General features: G+C 40.2%; 1 long non-coding RNA gene across 2 annotated transcripts in view; it reads right to left on the reverse strand.

Moving 5' to 3' along the window:
• Nucleotides 1-15323: 15323 nt before the first annotated feature.
• Nucleotides 15324-18672, reverse strand: part of LOC134548619 (uncharacterized) — a 67185-nt gene continuing 63836 nt past the window's right edge. For both annotated transcript variants that reach the window (XR_010079827.1, XR_010079828.1), the window contains exon 3: nucleotides 15324-17417. This is a non-coding gene — a long non-coding RNA (uncharacterized LOC134548619). The remainder of the gene's footprint in view (nucleotides 17418-18672) is intronic.

Consider the following 18672-nt stretch of genomic DNA (forward strand, 5'->3'; position numbering starts at 1 on the left):
TACCTACAGAGGCTGTTAAAAATCACCTGTTCTAAAATAAGATACATCTGAGGTGACTTTTGGCATAGTGGTCTGATATTTAGGAGATGTTTAATAGATATTAGTGTAACAGGATAATTTCAGAAAACTGAGATATTCACTTTCTGCCAGGATTCAAGAAGGCAAATAGTTAACTATAAACAGAAGTAATGAGAGGTTCTCTCATCAAACAGAAGTTTTAAGGAAAAAAAAAAAAAGAAAAAAAAATAGAGTAAATGAAGTGAAAATCATTAATAAAGGAAGCAGAATAGAAGTCTTTCCTATTCAGTTTGCTATTCTATTCTTTAAATTGTTCTAGATTGATGACTTAAAAAAACCCTACAATAGGTTGAAGAAATTACTTTATTTGACCCAAATAGAAATATTTTATTTGGTATTGAAGTATAAAGTCTTCTTACAATAAAGCAGAAGCAAATTTTGAAATTAAACATTTCAGACTGAAACATTCAAATACTTAGTTTTTAAAATGTCAACCCAATACTTTTCATAGATTTTTAGGTCCTCCTTGTACTCATACATATATAAAAACATGAGTTTTCAGCTGCAATAATGTCAGAGATATAACATTATTTCAGAAAATTTATTGGTCTGTTTCAATTTGCATTTTTCAATGGGAAAAATGAAGTTTTAAAGAAACTTTTCACTCAAATGTAACAAGGAAATAATAGATGAGAAAATATTGCCAATCAATATGGTTGGAAATACAGATACAATTTTACATTTCTACATAACTGCAGGAACACAGATGTTGGAACAGTATGTACAATTCTGGTCATCCCATATTTATAAAAATAAGTTGAAAAACTGAAGAAGATGTAAAAAATGAGCCAGGAAAAATATTCCAGTGTGGGGCAAAAAAAAATTCTGCACAGTGGAAGACCTAAAAATCTGATCAAAAAGAGGGTTAATAAGTACCTTGAATGTGCCACATGTTCTTTCATTACAAGATATTCTGGGACTAAAGTGAAGAAAAGTACAACTAAACAAAAGGTTTTAGAAAGCCAAAGCAATTTATTGTCCCAAAAGTCTTCACTTCAAGGCTAGATGTCTGTATGGAAGACTGGGATTCAGAGAAACTCCAGGTAGAAAATGTGATATGGAATGAATTTAATTTAATCCAAACAAACAAACACAAAAAAACCCCCACCCCAATGCCAAACAAATCTGAACAAAATAATGGCCTATTTTATCCTGAGAAATCAATCCTGATGATCTAATAGCCTTTCTGGACACATCTGTGTGACTTGCTGACTCTGTTTCTGTGGATAACACTTTGTGGAGCAGACCCAAATCTTCCTGCACATCCAGTTTACCTTTTTTTGGCAGAGCACTGAGAGGATAGTTGTGCAGCTATTGCCAAAGCTAACAAGAAGCATATCTTAGACAAGACAAAGCCCTGCTTGCAGGGAGATTTAATCTGAAGTGATGTATATCTTTAAGCAAACAGCAAGGTCATAAACACTCTGGAGCCCGTTCTGCCTTCGGTTCCTCACTGCTCTCGAGGGGTGTTAAATGATAATGGAATTCAGGGCTGCTGCTGCCCTTCCTATGCACATCTGTGCCTTCCCACTTCTGATGCTTCATGGTACTGAGGAGACAGAAGCTCTATAACATTCTCGTCCCTCTTCTACGACAAAGCCATTAAGACTTCATTTAAATCTGTATCTCTCCACTGATTTCTAAAGGTTTAAGTCAGTATTTTTGAAATTTGTCCACAGTGGTTTGCTGTACCCAGAGCTCCCAGCCCAACTTGAGTTACTGTCTTCAGAGAGGCCTGAGCCTTCAAAGAGCCTTTATTTTCTACCCCTATGCTTCTCAACTTGGAATCTTCAACTCCTCTTATACACACTGACAATTCAAAAAAGGATTTGGGGATCATGTCTAAAATTATTTGGAATTTAACTCTCATAAATCCTTATCTGTTAGAGGGCTGGAATTCTCCTTTTCCTAAGGAAGCAAACAAACATCATTTCTTTTTTGAAGTCCAAGTATCCTGGAAACCTTATTGCAAAACAATACTGACTGTACAGACACCTGTGCATAGTGTTCCATTCTGACTGTCAGCTAACATCAAAATTCAGATAATCAACACCACTAAAATCAATAGGAAAACTTGCTGAGAGAGAATAAAGTTTGCAGGACCCAATCCTCTGCAGAGTTGCTTTGTTCCCAGAGACATTTTGTGCTTCACTAAGTAAAAAATTCATCATATTTCAAAGTGAAATTTTGCAGGCCATTGATCTAGAATGTGAGATAGTTCCTTTGGGTATTTTGAAAAATGAGAAACAACATATTTATTTAATTTAGAAAAATTACTTCCGTCCAAGGCTGTTTCTCAAGAAATATTCATGACAGCCAAACTTGCAAACTCGCTACATATACGTGCCAGGCATAGCATAAAGATAAATAGCTCAATACCTTGTGAAATCTCTCTGAACAAGAATTGCATATTGGATTGTAGCAGATCTTAAAAGAGCTTCCAGTGTCCTGGAAAAATAATCATAGTTTTAAAAGGCTAGTAAATCTTTGCATGGTAGTTAGCAAATGTTTCAATAAACTGTAAAGATTCCTTCTAACAGTTTTCATACCTAGTCACTGAATGATTAACCTTGTTGCTTTTTCTAAAATTTATATTAAAATAATAAGAAATAGACTTCCCAAAATAGTAAAACGTTGTGATTCTTATGCCAATAGGAAAAGCCAAGGGCATTAAAAATTAAAGATGACATCTCCAATCTGGATTTTGACCCTAGCTAAGTAATTTTCATGCTTCTGGACTCCCTTGGTACCCTGAGCAAAACAGACAAAATCATTGTCCCAAAAGCTGAGGGTACACCTGACCTAAATTCTTATAGATTACAAATTTAGGGAGCAGAAACCCATGTCAGCTTAATTATTGAATTTATTTGTGTTGTTACGTAAGACGTGGTACACTTCGGAGAAATAACTGCTGAAATAACTAAGTGAATTATAAGCAAAGTGGTAGTCTGAAAAGAAAAAAATGAGTGTTTGGTTGTGTTACCTTTGGTTTAAACCAAACCTTTGGTTTGGTTTAAAGGAGTTAAATTTTCTCTTCTATACTTCATTATTTTCTCCTTTATGTTTTTAAAGTATATCCCAAACTTGAAATTTGATAAAGGTTGGGATTTTCTTCTCTTAAAAATTCAATCTTTTTTAATAAGAGCCTCTGAATGTTGGGGGAGGAGGTGTGTGGGTTTTTTCTTTGTTTGGTTTGGTTTTTTTTGTTCTGAAAAACATAAAGATAGAACATGCAGAAAATACTCAGATGGCAACAAAACTTTGCTACCAGTCAGAAAGTTTACTTGTACTTCTCTGGAAACAAGATTAAAGGTTCATTTTGTCCTGAACCAGGCATCCTGCACCAAACATCAAAGAGCAAACAAATAGCAGTTCTTCAGAATAGTGTCTAGGAGTCATGGCTCAGAGACTTTCTGTGCTGGTGTTGGTGTGTTTGTATCTAGCAGCACACACAGGATTTGTCCCCTGAACCTTTATTGTCATCTTGTTTGAAGGACATCCTCAGCATAAACACACGTGAAAGAGCTTCCTTTTGCTTGCTCTCAGCCTGACATCTGCCACAGGTCCTGTGTGATTCTTGTCTGTGTGAAAGTGAAAGAGAGGGTTTTATTCACCTTCCCACTTGTGTCATTCAGCATTTCAGCTCAAAACTCTGAGGTCTTTGTGGTATAGACCAGAAGGGAATTATTTATGGACAGTTCAATAAAACAAAAATTAAATGTTCTATTAAGTTCTATTAAGTGCCAAACTTTCAATGAGATTCTTGTGAAATATTTTCATTTTGTAAAACCAGGGAAACCTTTTCTGACAAAAAAACCCCCCTGTCTTCTGGAAAATTTTCAAGCTTATTTCAAGTGTTATGCTACATTTTTGGCCAAAGAAGCTCAGTAAGGGCTCTTTATTTTTATTTTAATACAAGGTGTCAAAATTAATTATCAGAAATTTCACTGACATAAAGGAAAATATTTGGGCCAGGGCATTCATTGTTATAAAGACTATTACCAGAATTTTCACGCTGCAGCCATAACCACATATTCATGTAGACTAACTAAATAAAATACAGATTGCAAGCAAGCAAGGATAGAATTTTTGGCTAATACACACAAGACAATATCTTTTGTGAAGTTTGACTTTTATTAGTTCATGTTGCTCAGATTTGACTACAGATATTTTGGACACTTAACAATCTGCTCATTTAAAGAAGTTGACTCAGAAACGAGGGAGGCCAGAGGCCTGCCAGAGATTTTGCCATCCCTCTTATGGAGCTGTCTCAAGAAAGGAATGGCAAAAAGGCAATTTTGTGTTTGGTATCTGTATCTTGCCTAATCCCACTTTAGCTGCTCAGCTCCTGCAGGAGATTCTCAGTTGCTCAGACATATTTTCGCCTTTATAAATATATGCTGACCTCTCCCAGTCACCGACTTGGCCTTGATATGTTTGGAAATGGTTTTGTTCTAACCCTTTCCTAATGATTGGGTTGAGGGTGACCGGCTTATAGTTCCCTGGATCCTCCTTCATGTCATTCTTGAAGATAAGAGTGAAATTTACTTTTCTCCAGTCCTAGGGAGTCTCCTGAGATACCCATGACTTTTTCAAGACCATCAGGAACAACCTCACAATTGCAACCACAGTTCCCCCTCATTAATGGTAGAGATTGCCAGGTCCCTGGGCATGGGTACATTTGGTTTGTTTAAATATTCCCTAACCTGGTCCTTCTCCACCAAAGGAAGTTCTGCCTTGTTCCCACCTTTTCCACCAGTTTCAGGGACCTGGGATTCCTGAAGGTATATCTTACCAGTAAAAACAAGGAGGAGAGATTTGAGTACCTTGGTCTTTTTCCATGTCCTCTGTCATCAGGTCTCCTACCCTATTCTGCAGTGGGCCCACATTTTCCCTGGTCTTCCTTTTGTTGCTGTGGAAGATTTTCCACATCACCTTTCAGGTAAGCTCTGGCTTTTCCAACCCTGGTGCAGTGTGCTTAGGCAGTATCACTGTGTTCCTCCTAGATCATCTCTCTCTGCTTCTACTTCTTTAACTGAAGTTTAAAACATCAAGCTTTAAAAAAAAAAAACAGAAAACATTCCAGAGAGGGAAGAATAAACCTGACAAACTTATGGTACCTCACACTGCTGAAGAGGCACATGGACCACATTTCCTGAGTGTTGATGGCTCCTGTCATGTACCATGTTGTCCAGCTGAGGAGCAACAAAGATATAAAAAACCCAAAGCCTGATTTTAGCCCAGAAACATCATTCAAAGATGTCTATTTTTGCAGGCTTGGAGACTGCAAGGGCTCCAAGGCTTCACTAAAACAATGGCCTCAGCTGAAATAATATGTGTGTGATATGTCAAACACAAGATCACAAAACCTTGGAATCTTTCACAGGGGTATGGGCTGGGAAATATGGAATATTCCTGAAAGGTTTGGCATTAAAAGTGACACCCATTATTGTGACTTTTGTTCATGAATATGGCAAGAATTGTTCATAACACATATTGATAGCCATGTAAGCTATTTAGCAGGAAAAGTGAATGTCTATTTTTTCTTCTTGGAAGAAGGAAATTCCACATGGGAATACTGAATATTGGGTTGTTCTCCTTGAAGATGCTGGATAAATTGAGAAATTTCCATTCCCCCGCACCTTTTTTTTTTTTTTTTAATAAGTCCTTATTTCAGTGGATTCCAAGTTAATTGTTTTTCAGAAATATTTAGAGGGAGAGAGAGTGTGCTTAAGGCACACTAAAATAGTTGATGATTTCTTGCAGCACAAACCTTAGAGGGTATAGACACTGCTCAAATCTCTTTCTCAGGGTTTGGGGCCCAGGCTTGAGCCAGGTGTCTGAATCCCCAGCTAAGCAGCTGCACCAAGAGGTGCCTCTACAGGAGTTGTCCCCTTTCTCTTTGGAGGGAAGCTTGGTCTGGAACTTCTGAACAGGAGTTTTCAGGAAAGATCTAGTTGTAATAAAGATTTTCTTGTTTCAGCAAATAGTAATTTTCCAATTTAAAATGTGCTGTGGACTAAGTTTCCTGCCTTGCTCCAAGGCTGGGTGTCTTCAGAGTCTGGAGATGTTTGGGAAGGTGGAAAATGCTTCACACAGAGGGCAGAGGGCCCATTATCTCACGAGACTACACAGCAAACATAGGAGATGCAACCACAGGAATGAGCCTGTGCCAGGGCTTTTTGTAGTCACCCAGAACTGACTAGAGTTTGTTGCTTAATGCAGCAGTTTGGCTTGGGGAAGACTGTTGGCCTCTTTAGGTTGTTGTCTTGTCCTGAGGGACGTGGCATTTTCCAGTGCAGGAGGGACTGATAAGAGACTGAGCGAGCCAAGCTAAACCCCCCGAGAAGGACTTCCTGAATCTGCCATGTCATCAGAACAGTGAGAAGTTTTATTGTTTAATAATATTCAATTTTTATGCTTGTGAATACTTTTTTTTTTTTAAAGTGTGGTGGGGTTTTTTAATTATTTTTTGGGAAAAGGTGGTTTTTTCCACTTTTCTCCAAGTAAATCTTTTTCTGGAACCAGTTGGGGGAGGGACCACTTAAATCTGCTTTCTTGAGGGACCCCTTTGGAAGTTTCCTCCCAAATTTGCCCTAAAGAAGGACAGAAGGCTTGGGGAAACTAAGAACAGGAATATGGGAGACTGGTGAAACTTCTCCAGAAAAATAGTTATCTATCCAAAGGATTTGGTGAAAGTTGGCTTTTCTACAAAAGTCCAGGTCTGGACACATGCATGCTGATGGCATAGCAAATTCCTGTTTTGCAATTACAGTCAGGAAGAGAAAGGTTTTCCATTTGCTGCCTCTCCTCCCGCTTGCCCAGTGTTGGATAAGGATGTTATTCAGTTCAGCCAGAAAGATGGAGAGTTGGGGGATAACAGGAGTTTCATGGACACAAAGAAAAAGACAGGAGTATGAGGAGAAATGGACAAAGAGGGGGAGGAGGAGGTAAGTGCCCTGGCACAAATATATATGCATTCAAACTCACAAAACTGGACCTTGTTAGAATATAAACAGTGTGCGATGGAAATGCAGGTTCTGGTGTGATTATTTCTGCTGCCGGTGAAGCTAGGAGGTTAAAACAGGGAAATGATGGCTCTAAACAGCAAATGTGGAGGCTGTCCGGGCACTGGTACACCCACACACACTGGGTTGATGACCTGGGCCAATGGCAGAACCAGAACCCTGTCCAACTTTCCTTTATTTTTTCCCCTTCTTGCAAGAAAAAGCATGAGGTTAAGCTGACCAGAGAAAGCAAAGCTACCACAGCCTTTTGTGGCCAGTAAAGCTGAGTACAGACTGTCATTGTCAGGCTGTGTAACACAGTCCACTTTTGTTGTTTACTTGCAGCAGTGGGTGAAAGGAGCTGCTCTAAGTTATGTTTGGTGATGAGGAGCCAGGAGAAGGGCTGTCGTGGGAGGAGGCTCTGCTGTCTTCCTAAACTTTCACTTTTGATTTTTAGCGGAGCTGGAAATGCGATTCTATTTTGTTATTTTCTTTTAGTGCCTGGACCTGAGGCGAGATCCTCATCTGGGATAAATCAGCTCCTCTTCCCTGTGGCCAAGGGAGGTAGGAGGATGCACAGTGGTTCTGGATACAACCCGCTTTGTTTAGAGACTGGAGCGCTTCTTTTCCCTGGTAAAATTGAGATCACCATATTCATGTGCTCAGTGATGAAGTATGTGAACATTTTTCAAAAGCACAACTTCCCAATGACCCAGAGTGTTTCAATAAAGAAGTGCTGTTGGACCTCAGCAGTGTGAAAGGAGCAGTTGAAATCCCTGTCTTGCCCAGCTGTTAAACCTGTGTTTGATTCCTGAAAAACCTATAGAGAAAAAGGGTTAAAGGAGACCATACAAGAAGTAGAAGAAATAAATTGAATGCACATGTGCAATCATTATTCATACTAACGTTCCTTGTATTACTTCATAACACAGCTGTATACACAAAAAAACCAGTCCAGTTTGGTTTCTTCCTATTTGAATCCTATTAATTTCTGTTTAATGGAACACAAATGTTTGTGCTCTTCATTTTGACGAATACAGCCTCGTGGTGTATTTGTTAAGCATTAGCTAGCACGGTTGTGACGATCTAATACAAATGTCTCTGGGCCTTTCATGCCTCCTGACAGGACATCTTTTGAGCATGACAGTTGCCATGGGGACGGGTGCAATGCCTATTTGGAAGGAAAATTGGGAGCAATGCTCATTACGTCAAAAACTACATTGGGGAGGGAGGGAAGGACAATGTTTGCTTCTTGTGCTGACACTTAGCTGCTTGTTTTACCCGCCACCCACACACTTCCATCAAACAATATCTCTTTCAAACGCAGAAGTCAAAGTTTGCATCTCCTATCGTTCCAGCTGGAACAGGGAAGGGCTGTGTGAAATGAATATCATCGTGCTCAGGGCCGGGGCACTGCCTGGCTGGCTCTGTCACTTCGTAACACAGCAACACTGAGCCCTCTCAGTCTTCCCCTCCTCCCACCCTCGGCCAAACGCTTGACAGAGCTCCCTGGGGCACGGTGGGGACACCAGGGCAGTGCAGGGAGGGGCCAGCTGGGGAAGTGTAACCAGTTAACTCAAAACCATTGGATTTATTGTGGGTTTACTCTGGTGAGAGAAGGATCAGCTTCTGTGTGTATCATATCTTCCACAGATTGGGGAGGCGGCAATAAAAACCCCAAAGACCTTCATCTCCTCCTCACCCCCCAAGATGCTGTGAGAAGTCAAGGGAAAAAACCCTCCTTTTTCTACAAAAAGAGCCCAGAGCTTGTACTTTCCATGTATTCCTTAAATCTGCACATTTCTTCCATTAGAAATTAGCCATCTCTGTATTTTTCACTGACTTGTTCTGTTGACTTAGACTTTCAAAAAACCCCTAAACCTACACTGAGAAAACCCCCAAACCCTGCAAAAACTGGATAGCAGCCAAAGAGTTGAAGAGAGAGACGAGACAGACTCGCCACGAGGCCCAGGTTTGAACAGGGCATGTTTTCAAAGTGCTCAAATGTCTGACTTTGGGTGCTGGTGTAAAATAAAAATATCATCTTGGTGAAATACAGGAGGTATTAACACCTTGCTGATACCTGTGGTGGCCACACTGAATTGTCAGAATGGGAGAGATGCTTATTCCCTGAGATACCTGCACTTTGAAGGATTTGCTTTCAGGTCCTGCTTTGCTTTCTGTGTTTTACAGGGGCCAGGTGTTCATGGCAGCGCCCAGGGGGTTGCATTTCTCCTGACCTCAGGATCATCCAGGCAATCCAGAACCTCTTTAGTCCATGCTCTAGACTTCTTGGAATTACAACTTCCCTAGCATCTGGGCAAATACAAATTATCTCCCATATGCAACAGGGACAGGATGGTGAGGTTGGAGTTGGTCTCTACTATGTGGGGGCTGAGTGTGTCTGTATGTGCGACTTTAGCGTCATTTTGTGCTGTCAGAGCCCTTCTCCATTCTCTTCACCATAAGATTGCAAATATGAAACGTGATGCAGAGAAAGAAGCAGCTTTGACACACTTGCAAGTTTCCTGGCCATCGTCAGTCTGTGGGAGTTCCCACTGGGGACTCCTCACCAGAGAGGCTCCTCAACTGGCTCTCTAACTGCAGGCAGCAGTTAATTTCTAAGGTTCTATTTACATAAAAAAAGCCCCAAATTACCAAGCCTCAACCCTCCTCTCCTATAAATAAATGTCTTTATGTGCAGCTGTAACAATTCTCCCTTTCTCCTCCTCCCTGTTCAGTTGTGCATTGACAGCTGCCTTCAAACTTGAACTTTCTCTACTCCTGCACAGCCTGCTACCACTTAAACTGCTTGACTAATATCACATCATCTTGCAACGGCAGCAGCAGCAGCAGATGTTGTCTTGTCTGGGGAGAGAGGTTTCCAGGTCTGAATGCCAGAGTTGCAGTGGGATCTCATGCATTTCCCATGGAGTCACAGCCCCCAGGAGTCATAAAGCTGATTCTGGACAGGGGAAGTGGGAGTCCCAGGGGGTGCCTGGACCTTGGTACTCTCCTCTCTCCTCTATCTATCTTTTTGGGGCACTCACTAGCCAGGAGGCCATGTCTGAAAGGAGCAGGAGATTGCCTCTCCCTCATCTTGCCCACCATTTGATGATCCCTTTGTGAAAGGCTCATTTAGCCCCATTAGAGGACTCTTTCTGTTCATTAGGGTGACACGTGGGAAAGTCCAACTTCTCTTGCTTTCTTCCACAGCCAGGTGCTACCCTCTGGATTAAGAAATGACAAATTTTTCTAGAAGATTATTTTGTCTAAATACTGATATGTTTTATGTGGGTTCATTGTCTGCTACATCAAATTCTGCAATCAATTCAATATTTATTCTTACCAAAAAAATTATATAAATGCATATTTTCTTTCTAAAACAGTTTTCCTCTCAGTTCCCACAGCTAAAAAGAATTATAACACATGAAAAACTAGCATTGCAGCAAGTTTCAGAGTCAACCTGTGGTATCTGTTTGCCTATGGCAAACACGAAGCAACTGAATTAATTTAGCCATCCCTGCCTAGTCACATCCTCCATCACCATAATTTATTTGGCCATCTGATAATTTTGTTTTGTTCAAACTTTAGGTCCAATTTTTTCTCCAGATTTATGCATGCAATGACATGCACATGTCTCTTAGGTTTAGTGGGAACTATGTCTCTGAAGGAAGAGCTCTAGATCAAAAGTCTACATGTTTTCACAAAACTTGCATGAAAACTACTCTGCAGAAAAGTGGTCTACAATAGACCAGGGCAAATTTATTCTCAATCTTGCTTTTTGTACTGTCTGAAGGTATAATTTTCATGAAAAAATCTAAACTTAGTTGTAAAAACCTAGATTTTTATAATATCTGATATAAGTTACTAGTTTATCACTTTCACAATGAAAATAATATTTTCAGAGCTTCCAGAACTTCTTTATTCAGTTTTGAAGGGATTTAATGTTTAAGTGTTAATTTATTTTTTTTACACAATGTTCTGGCATTTATGCCAGCATCAAAATTAAAGCAGGAGACACTTTAAAATAGAAAAGAAGATAAAAAATTTAAACTTGCTAAATGATACATGCCTCTCTTGCCTCTGTGATTTTTAAAGATAACTTAAATAGGAGTGCTTCAGAGAAGTAGTTGCATGCTGTCATTAATTACACATTCTATAATACTGTGAAAAAGTAAAATAAAAATTAAAACCACATTACATTAGCTAAAAGAAAATAAATTTAAAAAAATAAATTCTGAAATGGACTTTTTCAAATCATTAGACATTTCCAGTTTCCACTTAACAGAAAACTTCAGCTGTATTTAGTGATGTTCTAAGTCTCTGACAATTGAAATAGATGTTAAGAATCTCAAAGCAGGAAAACATATGTCATTTCAAAAGACTACTATTACAATTAATTCTGTTCTCCTACAGTGACTTTTCCCTAATCAGGGAATAAACACTGGTCTAAGTGTTTACTAGGAAGAAACTCCCCTTTCCAAACACTTGAAGTAACTGCTTTTTGTTCTATGGCAACCAGGTTTTGAAATTAAGATGTTTCATTCTTCTCTGGTACAAACCTCCCACACACTTTTGCTTTCTCCTGCTTGCAGTGGTTCACAGAGCTGCACTTGGCAGGCAGAGACCCAAAATCAACCCTGGCACAAACAGCCCCTGATTCCCAGGCTGCTGGCCTACAGCTGTCTATAGACATGTGTCTGCTTTTCTGCCCAGGGTCCAGCCTTCCCTGGGGCTGCACTGCTTAGGAGTCATTTGATTTAACAGAGGGGATGAGTGAACAACCCCCTTGGCCTTCACTGGAAAATGAAAACTATGTCCCCAGCAAAACACTCTCCTTAGAGTTTACACAGTCTTCAGTGGTGCTGTGCCATGAGGTGCTCACTCAAGCATCCTCTCTCCTGGGCTGTACTGTATTTTACGTATTCAGAGGGTGTTCTGAGTGCAGCATTTCCCTTGGCACTCTGAGGATGACTATACCTCCACAGCCTCGTCATGAGGCCAAATTCCTCCTATCTATTGAAAAGAGCACTATTTCTACCATTGGAATGAAAAAAAATTTTTTTTTAATGAGATGGTTATCCTTTTTCTTTGCAGACAGCCGGGGAATTCTTCCCTATTTGAATTTGCTTAGCAATACTATAATTGTTCAGAGAAACAGCTTCCCTTGAGCCAGCAGTATCAAGACAGCAAACAGGCTTGGTTTGTTCCAATCACCTCTGCCTTTCTTTCCAAGCTCAGTGAGCAGTCCATGTGGCCAGGCAGAGGATGGAAAATCCTACTGTGGGTCTTGATCTCTCGAGAAGAAAACAGTAATTTAGGGAAAGGTAACAGAGATTCAGACCCAAGAAATACTAGAATATAAGAAATGTTTGCTTTCCCAGGGTTTTCTGGTCTTGGTGAGGGCAGCAGCCCCCTTAAAACTAGTCAGCAGAAAGGCTTGCTATCTAAGTGCAGGGGATACCTTTAGATATCCTCTCCTTGCTGGTGCAGGAATAGCTGAGATTACAAAGAACATGAATGTCTGGTACAGCTCAAGTGTACTTGTGTCAGAATTCCTACAAAGTGCTCCTGCTGTCATGGTCACTTTGTCATTCTCATTTAAAATAAAATCACTGTTGGTGATTAACACACCCACACACAAACACACAGACACAGAAAAAAAGAAAGAAAGAAAAAAAAAAGAAAAAGCAGTTATGGTTTGATATATTTGCTGGGTCTGGATCACTGGTACATGTAAAAGACCATTGCTTTACCCGGGAAGATTGCCATCAGAGACTGAGAGCCAGGATTGCACCCAGACAACACAGCACAGGTTGTCCAGCTAACCACAAGACACCATTATCCAGACATCCTTGAGGAAAGAACTAGGAGAAGATATGTCTGGAGATAATAGATCTGTGAAGTTTCCCTTTCCTGAGTCAAATGACTGAATCACTTAAACAGGATGATGCTCTCGACATGCCCTTGGAATAGCCTCTCCCTGGACTGCTGACTTTCTCTTCTCCTGCAGTTCTCTCTTCCAACACCAGCATTATTAAGTATAATTAGCTTCCTCTTCCATAACTAAAGCCTAGATTTATGCAATTTTGTGTATTCTGCTGCTTCAGTCTGTGTTCTGGCCCACATGCCATTTATACCAAAGTTGGCATTCTCAGTTAAAGCTGTTCAATCCCTTAATGCATTTCCAGCCTGAGGCCAGTGTCCCAGTTACCTGCTACTGAGGTAATTCAGTGTAAATGGGTTCCTCTGTCCCTTCTAGGAAGTGAAAGTTCAAAATCAAATGAGAATAACAATGTTATCATATTTCTTATAATTCCCTTTTTCCTTTTGCCGTATAGAGTTCCTTGCTTTTTTAAACTGTCCTCTTCCCCTAATCCTTCCCATGTGTCCTTCATGAATCCAAAACCCACACTCTTGCCCAAGGTGAGGTTCCCATGCATTTTCTCACAGTCATAAGGGGATTCAATTCGCTCCTCTTTGACTAACACCCGAATTCAGGCCCTAAATGCTGAAACCTCTCAAAACAGCAGAAAACAATTCCTGCTTGATGTTTTCTTAGGTCTATTTCTCAGGCTTTGCAACCCCAATGCTACAGCAAACCTCACACTGTATCTTCACAGGGTTTCATACTGCCCATACTTCTTAACAATGACCATCTGTGTTGCTTCATTCAACATACATATCAGTCCTAGGTTTTCTTCCATCCTCTCTATTGTGACTGAATGTTTCAGGATTTCTCCACAAATAAAATGGCATGGAATTTCTATCTTCCTGACAAAGAAGGAAGAAAAGAAATCAATTTTTTATGCAATTGCTCCTCCAAAAATGATGCTGTTTTAGGGAAAACAATGAGGACAAAAAGCAGGTTTTATTCCTAATTTTAGCCCCACAGGATGAATTCCCTTTGCATTTGTTCTAGTCAGGCACATTCATAATTCTTGTGCTTATCATTGATTTTGCATCTCTGCTCATGGCTTTCAATCCATGTGGCCCAAAACCCCCTCCAAAGATACAGATCCTAGCAGGAACCTCAAGTTTGTTCTATAATAAGCAAGTACTTTGCATGGGAAAACATTTCTATATCAAGCTCTTATTTCTTCATTCTTTGAAGAGGAATGTTCTATAGTTACTAAAGAAGCTTGTGCCATATGGTCCCACCTACATGTTCTTCCTTCCTGTTTTCACAGTATATTTTGCGCTATTTAGCCACTTTTTTTTGTTTTGCTGTTGATGCACCCACAGTGATCCAACAACAACTCGTTTCCTGCCGTTCAACTGCAGAATTGTGACACCAACCATTCTGTGCCTGAATGTGATTGAGCCTAATAGAGGGATGGTCATTTTTCCATACACTTTTCCTTCCAGTTACATCCTCTGTCTGATCTCCCATTATTAGTAGTGTTAACAGTGTTCTTGTAACAACAGCCAGAGGCTTTGGCCTCTAGCTACAAGAAGCACTGAAATACATTTTTTTTCCTTTTCTTTTTCACAATCTATTAAGATCACAGCGAGATCTGCTTTACATTCTCATCTGGTTTCCCCTTTATTAAATGCAAATATGTTTTTATATTGCTATGTGGGAATGTTGTTAAGTGAAAAAAACAAGTCTGTAAAATTAGAAAAATGCCAAATGCCCTGTGCAGAATTAATTTGCCTGTCTCTGCCCCCATCTGCCAGTGCCCACAATAACTCAACATTTTTTTCTATCATAGTCCAAGAAGGCAGAAACTAAGAAAAAAAGCACAAAGCAATGACAGGAAAATAGGAAAATTTAATTTAAAAAATCACAAATGGGGGAAAAATAATAGAAGTCATCATCAACAACTAGACAAAAAACTCAATGAGCTACAACTCTGGTATCCAGCTGAGGGTCATGTCCTGAAATGTCTATGGAACATCCTGAAAATTTCCTGAGCTATTAGAAACTTGAACTATTTAGTCTTCAGTAGTTATTAAAGAAAACATTAATCACAGCAGATTGTTTTATACTCTACCTGCTATGTGAGGATCACCCCACAATTTATAAGGTCCAATGTCATGGCTCCTCTGAAACAAACATTATTCCTATTGCATGGAAAAATGTGTTTAGATGTGCAGAAAATCAGACTATTTTAAAATAATTTTTATACTTAAAGTTATGCCATGATTATAAATAGAAATAGATTTAATTAAAAGGATATAAAGGATTTTCTATAGTTTCCTATGTTAGTCCTCAATTTCTCTCTCTCTCTCTTTCTTTTTTTTTTTTTTTTTTTTTTTTTTTACTGTGTTACAGATACAAATTAAAACATATGTAAAAAGTAACACTGAACCTGTGAATCTGTCACTTACTCCATGGCATATAAGTTCACCATATTTGCTACATATTAAAGAGGTTGACTGTAAAGTTATCTCTGTTTTTGTTTCACTATCTTGGGAAATTGGCTACTGTTCTAGGTTTAGGGGAAAAGAACACAATCAACCAATCAAACAGAAAAAAAAAAATCATTAGCACAAAAACTTCATTCCTTTTACTTTTTAAGGGATAAAGTCTTCAAGATTTATACATCATTAAGATGAGATACAAACAATGATCATCAGACTTTTGCAAGATTGTTTCCAAAGTGAAACACACTGATTTACTGGCATGACCATGATGAAATAATTAAGTAAAACTTGGTCAGAAAAGTCACAGAGGACTCCTTGGCCCTGTTTGATGATTTTTTTTATATAGGCAAAAACTAGGTTAAACTGGGCCACTTAAATGATGGGTTCAGTCCTGAAAATACTTGTGAGAAAATCCAGCTTTTCACATCTGAGCAGCCTCCACCAAGTCTAGAGGAAATATTCCCATGTGTAAAATTTACTCAGATTTGTAGCACCAGGACTTAAATTAGGAAACAGTGCTGCAGGCCTGCTTGGGGGAACAAAATAGAACAGCTGCACCTAATATGTGTCATTATTATTACTGGTTTAATCTGTCCCCTGTGTAAATAAAATTATGCTAAAATGGCATTTGCCTAAACTGAACTTGAGAAACAATTAACAAATGTAGTTCCAAAGCATAACAGAGACTGGAGGATCCTCTGCCACTGATGACACACATGCTGTGTGCAGTGACATGTGGAGATGTGCAGAGCCAGGGTCAGGGGTGTCCAGATGTCTCCTCCTGCATTCGTGACCATGCAGTGGGGCACAAGGATGAGCTTTTTTGGTGGTGGACTCCTTCTCTCTGTATGTTCTTTCAAAGCCCAGGAGTCTGGCACTGAGTACACACGGCTTCTTTTAGACGTCTTTCTCCCTAAGCACATAGGATTTAAGGCTATTTCCAGGAGATCTGTGTGGATCAATGGTCACTCAGATGATGGTCCACATGGAGCTGGAGAGAATGAGGGAAAATTGCAGACTGTACAGGCTGAGTGCAGGAAAAGACAGGCTGTAAAAAGAAACACTGAGAGATATTCCCCAAGAGGCTGCTGAATGAGTGAAGCCTACCCTGCTGAATGAATGAAGCTGCTTTGATTTGCACTTAGTTCAGCAGAGGTTTTATGTGAGCACCTATCACAACAGCTTCAGCAACCCACCCCAATCCAGAGAGCACTTTGGAGATGCAGGGAACCAAAGGTACTCACGGGCTGAGGGTGGGGGCTCTCAAACACCCTGACAAGGAGAAACTCTTAGCCAAATAATAAATGGGACATGTGAGCCTGTCAGCATATCCTGTACAGCATCACTTTGTTGTTGACTCTCATGCCATTTAGAAGGTTGCAAAGAAGTATCATTGCATGTGGAGAAAGTCTTCCTCTGTGCAGCTGGACTACCAGGAGTGCAGCCAGGTCTTGTTGGGCATATTCTGTGAGACTTCCCTGGTGCTAGGGTTTTGGGAAAAAAAGAGAACATGGGTCCATGCCAAGTGGGAGATGCAGAGGGAGGAATTCAGAACTCAGAAAGGATCTCTAACGGCAGAATCTCCATCGTAAAGGAGGAAACATGAAGTAAGTATCAAAAGACACTATAATCTTTTATTTCCAGATACAACCAGTTGGGTCTTAATTAAATTGTTAATAACAATTTCTCAGGAACCACATGTAATTAAGGACACCTTTAAAAAGCAGAGATGAAAAGACAGCATACTGTTTGTATTGCGCAATTGTCTCAGCAAGACAGAAAGGAGCAAATGCAAATTAATTCTGGAATAGTATGAAGTACTGTGGTGGCAGGTGTGACCCCTCTTCTCCACCCCAGCACTGGCCAGTGCAGGGTTGTACACGGGGGGCTGCACAACCTTCTCTGTCTGGAGCTCTGCCCCACCATGTGGAGCATCAGGTTCTTCTGGGGTAGCATCACCTGTAAGAGATAGGTGTCATGTTCAGCCTTACTTTTCCTGGACTTTGCACGGATGTGAGTTGGGGAATGGGGAGTGCTCTGAGGGATTATAAGAAGGAAGTCATCCTGGACGTTTCTGGCTAAACTAAGTGGTGTGCTGCCCACAGCTGCAGTAGTGCTGACAATCCAGATACCTCCATCTCATCCCATGTTCTCCAAAATACTTGTGAAAAGATTCAAGTGAGGTTTGAAAGACACTAGAAGATGACACTGGCTATCTGAAGAGCTCCAAGGACCCAGAACCTTGGCTTGGACAGTTCTGGTGTTGTAAGGATATCTGCATGGTGGTATGCCATGGTGGAATGTCTACATTCATGATGTAAAAACATCCACATGACACAGGTGGTGATGAGTATATCCACTGCAGTGTCTGGGATGGTCAGCAAAGATTGGATTCATGTTTTCTGGCATCTCTGCTGCTGGGGCTGTTTGGAAGCACAGCAGCTTTGCTGTACAGGTGGTGTCAGAGCTGTAGAGAGTCTGGGCAAAGGGCTGCTCCCTCTTTGCAGCTGCCTTGCTGGATCTCTCTGCTAAATTGAACCAAGCAGGCCCTGCTCTCTTGGGGTCTTGGACAACTGCTCAGAGTTCTCACCTATTAAGCCATCTCTGTATAACTATTTTCTTCTATGCACACCAGGACCCACAAAGAGGATCTCCTAAGACCTTGTTTTGGAGCATCAGACCTTGAGATCATATTCAGCTTTCTACAGACTGCCAGTTGGTGTTAAACAGTTCAGTTGTTTCCTCAGCTACTTTGGTGGGTGGGAAGGAGGGTCATATCATCCCTCATTGATTGGGGCTGCTGGGACATGGCTACCTTTCTAGATAAGAGAGGGCTGCAGCCCTGACGGCAAATTTTTTTAGAAAGTTTTCATGTAACTGTTGTGTAAGCACTGGTTGATTATTCTTTCCAACTTGTTAAATTTATGCATGATATTCACTGCTGTCATTTTTATGGCACAGAGCTTTAAGGCTGTGACTGTGAATGGTGTTACACATTGTACATTTTTTTTGTTTTCCAGAACAACTGGAACAACTTGGTGTGTATTTTTATGCAGTTCTCATAGATACAGATAGGGCTGTGTTGCTTCTCTACATCTACTCTAGCCAATGTACTCCACCAGTGCTTCAGTGCCTGCTAGCCAATATCACTTGTTACAGTGGAAGGAAAACCTGTGATGATCTTCCTAAGTACTGTGCCAGGTGAATGGCAAAC

Source organism: Prinia subflava, chromosome 3, assembly GCF_021018805.1.
Source record: "Prinia subflava isolate CZ2003 ecotype Zambia chromosome 3, Cam_Psub_1.2, whole genome shotgun sequence".
NCBI classification, from domain to species: domain Eukaryota; kingdom Metazoa; phylum Chordata; class Aves; order Passeriformes; family Cisticolidae; genus Prinia; species Prinia subflava.